Below are 9,099 nucleotides of genomic sequence, written 5' to 3'. Positions count from 1 at the left end.
CTGGTAGCTCCTGTCCCAGATTCTTCTGGTGACAGTGGAGCCAGGGGTGTGCTGGTAGCCGTATTGGGGCTAGTTTTAGATGATACTCAGTGGTCCTGAGTTCCTCATCTGCCAGCAAGGGTGATATCCAGTGACCCTGGTTCCCTCCCCTACCTCCCCTGGCTGTCTTTATAGCAGGGTGAAGGTTGATTGTGGCATGGAGTAACTTGTCTCCCCTGTGGGGTTCTTCTCCTCTGTGGTGGTAGGTATATCTGAATTTCTGCCTCTGAGGGAAACCTTTATTTATTCCTGTCACTAGTGGTTGTTTAAAAAAAAAAAAAAAAGGAGGAAGAAACGTTTTTCCTTCTTTCTCTTGCCTGTTAACTGATTTATTTTCCCGCCTTTGGCAATGTATTCTAGGGGGCTGCTTGCGAAGTTTCTTTGAATTTCGCTGACTGGCGTCTGATTCTGATCTTGGACCCTTTTGAGCTGGTACCAGTTGCTTTGATTCTTGTTTTGGCAGCAGTTTTTCCTTCCTTAGGGAGGTTCTGGTTCTCTCGTCCCTGTGGATCCCTCCAGTCTGCTCTGGTTTGTCTGCACTGGCGGGGGTCCCAGTTGTCCTTGGTGTGCATTTGCTAGCTCATATCCCTCTTCTGAGTATCCTTGGGAGCGCCATTCTTGCTAGTCTTTTGCTTGGACTCAGTTCAGTGTCTCTTTACAGGAATGTGCCTTTTTAGGACTAGTTTGCCACAGCTGTTCCCAGGGCCGGTCCTCGGGTCTCTGGTGCCCCCCTGCAGACTATCAGTTGGCGCCCCCCCCCCCCCCTGTCTAGCATCTTCATTCTCTCTTCTCCCACCCTGTCCCTTTTTTCAGCCCAGACACAAAGGGGCCAACGGGAGACCAACTTCTAAAAGTCAGCTTTTGTGCAGACTTAAAAGGTGACTTATTGACCGTTTATCTTCTTCTCTATCTGTTCTGTAGCATATCAGAGCCGCAGGGTGTGGGAAGAACATATAAAAGATCCTATGTACACACAGTTCTGCCAATGCCAATTGAAAAGGAAGAAATAATTACCTTTTGTATGGTTGTAACCTAAGGCTGCCAGCTGAATCCAGATTCACACGACAGGGTTGATCCAGTCCTGGGTTTACCATGTTGCATGCAGGGACCTGTAGTTCTAATTTCCTCATTGCATTCCGTAAGAAAAGCAAGAGTAAAAGTTCCAGCATGCACTAGGGTAAACCCAGGACTGGATCAATCCTGTCCTGTGAATCTGGATCCAGTTGGCAGCCTAATTGTAACCATGAAAGGAAATAACCCAGGACATTGAGGATCAGAGACCTGGGCTCACAAAATACACACTGAAATAAAATGAAAAACCTGTTCATTTCAGTATATACAGTGGGGGAAATAAGTATTTGATCCCTTGCTGATTTTGTAAGTTTGCCCACTGACAAAGACATGAGCAGCCCATAATTGAAGGGTAGGTTATTGGTAACAGTGAGAGATAGCACATCACAAATTAAATCCGGAAAATCACATTGTGGAAAGTATATGAATTTATTTGCATTCTGCAGAGGGAAATAAGTATTTGATCCCCCACCAACCAGTAAGAGATCTGGCCCCTACAGACCAGGTAGATGCTCCAAATCAACTCGTTACCTGCATGACAGACAGCTGTCGGCAATGGTCACCTGTATGAAAGACACCTGTCCACAGACTCAGTGAATCAGTCAGACTCTAACCTCTACAAAATGGCCAAGAGCAAGGAGCTGTCTAAGGATGTCAGGGACAAGATCATACACCTGCACAAGGCTGGAATGGGCTACAAAACCATCAGTAAGACGCTGGGCGAGAAGGAGACAACTGTTGGTGCCATAGTAAGAAAATGGAAGAAGTACAAAATGACTGTCAATCGACAAAGATCTGGGGCTCCACGCAAAATCTCACCTCGTGGGGTATCCTTGATCATGAGGAAGGTTAGAAATCAGCCTACAACTACAAGGGGGGAACTTGTCAATGATCTCAAGGCAGCTGGGACCACTGTCACCACGAAAACCATTGGTAACACATTACGACATAACAGATTGCAATCCTGCAGTGCCCGCAAGGTCCCCCTGCTCCGGAAGGCACATGTGACGGCCCGTCTGAAGTTGCCAGTGAACACCTGGATGATGCCGAGAGTGATTTGGGAGAAGGTGCTGTGGTCAGATGAGACAAAAATTGAGCTCTTGGCATGAACTCAACTCGCCGTGTTTGGAGGAAGAGAAATGCTGCCTATGACCCAAAGAACACCATCCCCACTGTCAAGCATGGAGGTGGAAATGTTATGTTTTGGGGGTGTTTCTCTGCTAAGGGCACAGGACTACTTCACCGCATCAATGGGAGAATGGATGGGGCCATGTACCGTACAATTCTGAGTGACAACCTCCTTCCCTCCGCCAGGGCCTTAAAAATGGGTCGTGGCTGGGTCTTCCAGCACGACATACATACGACATACGACCCAAAACATACAGCCAAGGCAACAAAGGAGTGGCTCAGGAAGAAGCACATTAGGGTCATGGAGTGGCCTTGCCAGTCACCAGACCTTAATCCCATTGAAAACTTATGGAGGGAGCTGAAGCTGCGAGTTGCCAAGCGACAGCCCAGAACTCTTAATGATTTAGAGATGATCTGCAAAGAGGAGTGGACCAAAATTCCTCCTGACATGTGTGCAAACCTCATCATCAACTACAGAAGACGTCTGACCGCTGTGCTTGCCAACAAGGGTTTTGCCACCAAGTATTAGGTCTTGTTTGCCAGAGGGATTAAATACTTATTTCCCTCTGCAGAATGCAAATAAATTCATATACTTTCCACAATGTGATTTTCCGGATTTAATTTGTGATGTGCTATCTCTCACTGTTACCAATAACCTACCCTTCAATTATGGGCTGCTCATGTCTTTGTCAGTGGGCAAACTTACAAAATCAGCAAGGGATCAAATACTTATTTCCCCCACTGTACTTCTATACATCCTTTACCCCTAAAGATGGAAAAGTCACTTATTAACAGGGCCGCCGAGAGGGGGGGACAGGGGGGACAAAAGTCCCTCCGGAGGGGGCTCGGCGACACCGCAGTCCGACCCACCCTCCCTCCGTCGCTCACAGCACTAACCTTAAATGCCTCCTTTCACCACGTTTGCAGCAAGCAGCAGCAGGGCAGGCCACTCCTTCCTTCTGTGTCCCGCCCTCGCCTGACGTAACATCCGCGAGGGCGGGGCACGGAAGGAAGGAGAGGTCTGCCCTGCTGCTGCTTGCTGCAAACGTGCTGAAAGGAGGCGTTTAAGGTTCGTGCAGGGCCCGGCCCGGTAGCGGGTGGAGGGGAGGGGGCGGCGACCTCGGGTGGGGGGGCCCGGCGGCGGCAACGACGACCTCGGGTGGTGGGGGGGGGGTCTGGGGGTGGCCTTGTCCCGGGCCCGGCTCTGGCTCTCGGCAGCCCTGCCTATTAATAATGAATTTCCTAAGGAAGCTACAATTTTTCATGCACAAACAATTTTAAGGCATAGAAATTAACTGAATGCCCACTAACAACAGCTCTACAAATTTCAAACATGTACCAATTAAACCCCAGCAAAGCACTGCACAAGCTTACTTATGTCTGACTCCTGATTCGACTAATGCAACTGCCAGAGGAAGAACTGAGACCCCTCACAGCTCTGTGGCAGAGCGTGCCGGCCAGAGGACTCAGTCACTCCGAGAGACGCGAAAGACGCTCTTCAGCTTCAACCTGAAAGCGCGCACTGGCGCGCACGAAGGTGCCGCAGGGGGAGGAGGAGGCGTCGTCGTGACGTTGTCGGCGTAGTCGCTCGTTGAGAGTGGAAAGCGACAAGGCAAGAGCAGCGCCGCGTGCAGTGTTACGGGGGAAGCCAGGAACCGGGAAGGCGCATGGGCAGGCAGGCCACAGCAGAGAAGACATGCCACAGGATGAGGGAACCCGTCATCAAACAGCTGGGCGGGCCGCTGGGAGGGAGGCGCCCTTGAAGGCAGGTGCCCCCCTGCGGCGCTTACCCCGCTTACCGGATTGGACCGGCCCTGGCTGTTCCTTGCTTTCGGGTGGAAATTTTAGCCTGGCACAGGCGGATTTTGCCTTTTCTATTTTCAGGCACCTCTCTCCTGGCACATTTGACACTCCTTCCTTTTTGTGTAAGGGGCACAGTTCTTTCCTGCTGAGCAGATCTATTGCTGTGCATCTGGATTATCACCTCTTAGCTCTGCGCTTTTCTCTACTTGTCTGTAGGGAAGTGGCTGTGTTCAGGGTCTGGAGTTTGACTCTCCCTTAGCTGGTTTTTCCTTGGTTTGGTGTTAGTGGCTAGCTTCCTCTTTGTTCCTGGCAAGAGTTGTTTCTTGCTCACTGCCTTACGGCTGCATTTTGCTCTCTATGGTCTGAGGATTCCAAACCTGTGGTGCTTACCACCTTCTTGGCGGGAGTTCTTTCTCTACGTTGACTGCTGCTCTGTCTCAGTTACCGAGGAGGGTGGTCATTGTGACTCAGAGACCACTTGGGGGCTGAGAGTGTCTCTTGGGGCATGGGGCCTACTCTTCTTGTAGTTTTAGTCCCTCTGGGCCAGGAGAATGCAGCACCAGGTCTGTATTTCCACAAGTTGTGCTCCTTTCTTGTTGGCCTCCTGGTAGCACTTTCTTCTCTGGCTGTTCCCTGGGGCTCCATCTGTGCATTTTGCTTGTTGAGCGCAGCTCCATTGCTGCATATTCTGCAACCTTTCATCTCTGCATGTTCAACGCAGCTTCATTGTCGCATGTTGAGTGTAGTTCTTTCTTCAGGGTCTCAGTGTGGAACGCAGCTCGCTCTGTGTCTGCCTGTGGAATGCAGTTCCACCCCTTGTTGAGTGTAGCTCCATCTCTGTATGTTTAGCACAACTCTTTTCTGCAGATTGGGTGCAGTTCCAGGGCGGTATGTTGAGCACAGCTATGTGACTGCAGGTGCTGCACAGCTTCATGTCTGCCTAGGAAGCGCAGCTCCTTGCCGGTGACTGGAGCGCAGCTCTTTGCCTGCATTTTATACATGTTTCCATCGCTACTGCAGCTTCAGTTCTGCAGGTATCTCTAACATCCAGCTGTTTCAGTGGGGCACTGCTCATCCTCTGCTATTCTCAGCTTCTCTGCTTGTTCAGTGCATTTCTATCTTTGCCAGAGGTGTGCAACTCCTTCTCTGCCCGCGGTGCATGGCTCAGTTTATGTGCTTTGAGTGCAAATCCGTTCTCATTGAGCATGGATCCTATGTTGCCTGATGAGCTCAGCTTCGTTTCTGTCCCTCGAGTACAGTTCAGTCTCTGTGGACCGTATTTTCCTTTGCCTGTTGGGCATTGTTTCACCTTGTCGGTCAACCCCAGCTCTTTTCTGCAGGTTGGATATAGTAACTTCTCGGCAGCTGTGGCTTACCGCAGTTAGATTGCTAGACAAGGCTGCCTTGTCTCCTGTTAGCTGCCATTCCGGTATCTTTTCTTGCCATAGCATCTTCGTGACTGGCGAGAACCTTCTCCATTGCTAGAGTTAGAATTTGTCTCTGTTCCTTTTGTGTCTTCTTGGCACCTTGGGGGGTCTTTTCTCCACAGTGTGACTCTCGACTCACTTTCTTTTTGTCTCCTTTTGTTCTCTTGGCTCTGTTCTTTCCTCCTGAAGTCCAGAGCGAGCTGGTTTAGGAGTACTCTCTTTCTACGGTTGTACCTTGGTATGCTGCTGCCCTTTTCTTCATGGTTCTCCTGGAAAGACTAGCACCCCACTTAGTTGGTTCTCCGGAGTCTCTTCTTGTTCTGTGGAGTTTGATTCTCTCACTAGGCGTGGGTCTGGGTGGTTCCTGGGCTTTGCTTCCTTTCTTCTATGAAGTGTGGCACACTGTTTGGGGTTGCGTACTCCTAGTACTTCTTAGGGTCGCTTCCTCTGACCATCTTGTACTCAAGGCAGACCGGCAGGTTTGGGAGTTAGCCTTTGTCCTGCCAGGGTTCAGAGAAGTGAATTTGGTCTAGGAGAGACAGTTCTTCTCCTTGTTGCTCAGATACGACTGTTGCCCTCCCTTCCATGGGGGGGCCTTTGGCATGAGTATCTTTGCTGCTTCTTTTGCTACTCTTGGGGTACATAGTTTTTCTTTTGCTCAGGATGTTTGTTTTACGTCCTACAGCTTCAGTTCCTTTTCTAGTGTCTAACTGTTCCATTTTGGTAGCCTGGTGGTTCGGATATTTGAATCCTTTTCTGCTGATTAGTTTTTGCTGAGTGTATAGCTTTGTTGATTTTTCAACCTTCTGCATTCTTCTTTTCTCCCTCTCTCTTTGAGAAACTGCTTTACAACATCCCATTAGTCTGGACTGGTCTGGTACAGATGACAAGGAAGGAAAAATGTATGTTCTTACCTGATAATTTTCTTTCCTTTTAATCATACCAGACCAGTCCAGATGCCCTCCCTGGCTAATGTCTGTCAGAGTGTTGTTTTCTTTAGGTATCTCTGGCTGTTCCATGACGCCTCAGTACAGTGGGATGTCGTACAGCATTGCCTACTTCATCTTCACTATTCAATCTCCTGCCACTTGTTGTGCCAGCTCTGTATGACTCCTGTTACTTGGGATCATGGAGTTCTTTTCCCGGATTCAGGGGTCGATCTCTATGTTCTTGGGCAAGCTCAGTATGGACCATTTCCTCTCGCTTACTTTACTGTGAGGGGAGATTGCAGTTGCCTTCGGCCAAGCAGGAACAGTGAGGTTCTGCATATTGGCTCCAAGAGTTTGCCTGTTTGTATTAACTGTGTTTTCTTCTAGACTTCAAAGCACCGTTGCTTGGCTATTCGAAATACTGAACATTCCAGGCTGCACGATATTCTTAAGGGGCAGTTTAATTGGAACTATTTTCTCTGTCTCCTTCCGCTGGTAGATGGACATAACCCATTAGTCTGGACTGGTCTGGTATGATTAAAGGAAAGAAAATTATCAGGTAAGAACGTAATGTTTTCCATGTAATTATCAGTTTTGAGCAAACTGCTAACCTTCCCAGCAGTGGACTCTCCCCCTCCTGTAGAGATCATCTTTTGTGAAGCATTGGCCAGGTTTAACTATGGTTGTGAAAGCAGCAACAGGTTATGAATAAGTATATGCTCCACTTTCCATACAGAAGCTAAGATAACAGTACTATAATAAAAAAAAAAAACTGAAGAAAAGATCTTAGAAACCTGACAATGATCTTAAAACATTTGTGTTATTCAAGGCTCAACTTCTTTTTCATCGAGCCTAACCTCACCCCCCCCCCCCCCCCATTAATTTTGATGGCACCACTTAGTGCACTTTTTCATTGTGAATTTTATTTTAAAATATTTTGTGTTTAATATAAGTAAAAATAAACCAAAACAGCTTAAAGTTTAATAGCCTGCACTTAGCATTAAATGTCCAACGGGACTGTTTCACCAATCAATCTGGCTTCATCAGGGGTCATAGATGCGGGTTCTCTTCAAAGTTCTGCAAAATAAAAATACATTCTGTGAAGAAACAAAAACCATTTATTATCTAAATACAAACTACTCACTATTCCAGCTTGTTTGATTTCCAAAGTTCAGCTTGCAACAGACTACTCTTCAAAACGGTGCTGCTCAGTGCAAAAAGGGTGGTATATCATTACCCTTTGCCCTAATAACCCTTATCTGTGGCCCTGGGTCCTGTTGTTTTGGTTCTACATGGTTTCCTCCCTGAAGTTGTCTGCTCCCTGTGCGAATGATTACTTTCCTACAGACAATGGCATTCCTTTTCTTTTTATGTTTTATTTATTGTTAACTGCTTCAACCGACTTTTGTTGTATAGGCAGTATATCAAATTTTAAATAAACCATAAACTATATTATTTGGTGTTCTAGCCACATCAGATTTTTAGGACATGTTAGAAAGGATATGAGGATGCCATCAGGGCAGTTCTTTCTATCATATATAATCCCCATGGAGTTCAATCAAGCACTGCAGGGGACAGGGAATGCCCTCTAGAACCTCTGGTAATAATTTCCTTTTTTTTACACTCTCTACTAGTATCATATTGTTGACTGTGTAACTTCTCCCATGCCACAGTCCAAAACACACCCCCATCTCAAACATGGGCTGGGCACATTTGATAGGATGATAAAAACCAGAATGCTCACTGGTAGTTTGCTGCTGCTGATTTATTTTTAACTTAACTGACTCTCTTTATCTCTTTTCCTTTTTCTTCAAAGACAGGAAACTAGCATGTAATAACATATAAAAATTAATAATAAGAAATGAGGTGAGGACAGCAGATTCCTGGCTTTGAAAGTACCCAGGATGGGAGAGAGAGAGAGCTGTTCTTGGAATATTAAAGGATAATAATTCTTGCAGTTGGAAAGCGTTCTTACTCCTTGTTTGTTCTTATGCAGAAGTCTTAAGGGCTGATCTGCAGGAAGAACGATATTGCTCTAAACCTGTGACTCTGGACAGAAGGATTATGCTAAAAGGATAACACCACAGGTAGGTGTTGGGGTCTCTCTGTATTTTCTCCTCTCAATAACAAAGAAGGTTGGGAAGTGTAAGAAAAATCTGTACAGTAAAAACATCCCTATTAAAAAAAAAAAAAATTCCACCCTCCCTTCCCTTGTCCGGGAAAAAATATCCATGCCAATATACCTTTTAAAGGAAGGTTAAAAGAATCACTGCATCCTGCTGAAGTCTATTCTCCAAATGTACCTTTTTAACAACCTTGATCATCCATGAGTCTGACCAACTTCCTATATCTATTATAGTTTAAAAAATGATATTAGTTTGTTTCTTTGGGAAGGTACTACTATTCTTCGTGGCCTCCCTTATTTTTCATTTGCATTTAATTGTGAAAACTGTGTGCTTTTCTATTTTTCTTATTTAGGCATGATATCTTTTTGTTTTAAGATTGAGCCAGTCTGGGTTTTACTTCCATTGCTTTCAATGGAAGCAAAACCCAGACTGGATCAATGTGTCCTCCTTTTTCTGGAGCCATATGGTAACCCTAATCTAAAAGCCTCTTTCATTCCACTCTTACACTATACTATCTTCATTCTGTGTTCTTTAGAGCATGTGTCATTTTCAGCATCTGCATTCCTTGATTTGCTA

At 46.4% G+C, this 9,099-nt stretch overlaps 1 protein-coding gene across 5 annotated transcripts in view; it reads left to right on the top strand.

Annotated features, from left to right (window-relative positions):
* The first annotated feature begins 225 nt into the window (after positions 1-225).
* ANO7 (anoctamin 7) overlaps positions 226-9,099 on the top strand; it is a 413,838-nt gene continuing 404,964 nt past the window's right edge. The window contains exons 1-2 of one of the 5 annotated variants that reach the window (XM_030215797.1): positions 226-241; positions 8,394-8,484. The gene's annotated coding sequence lies outside the window, so the exon portion shown is untranslated. Of the gene's footprint in view, positions 242-6,912; positions 6,957-8,148; positions 8,485-9,099 lie in introns of those variants that run through there. The other 4 variants (XM_030215795.1, XM_030215793.1, XM_030215796.1 and 1 more) reach the window with 4 other exon arrangements.

The sequence above is a fragment of the Microcaecilia unicolor genome, chromosome 10, assembly GCF_901765095.1.
Source record: "Microcaecilia unicolor chromosome 10, aMicUni1.1, whole genome shotgun sequence".
Classification (NCBI taxonomy): domain Eukaryota; kingdom Metazoa; phylum Chordata; class Amphibia; order Gymnophiona; family Siphonopidae; genus Microcaecilia; species Microcaecilia unicolor.
The sequence above is the reverse complement of the archived record's forward strand: the minus strand, read 5'-3'. Positions and strand labels throughout refer to the sequence as shown.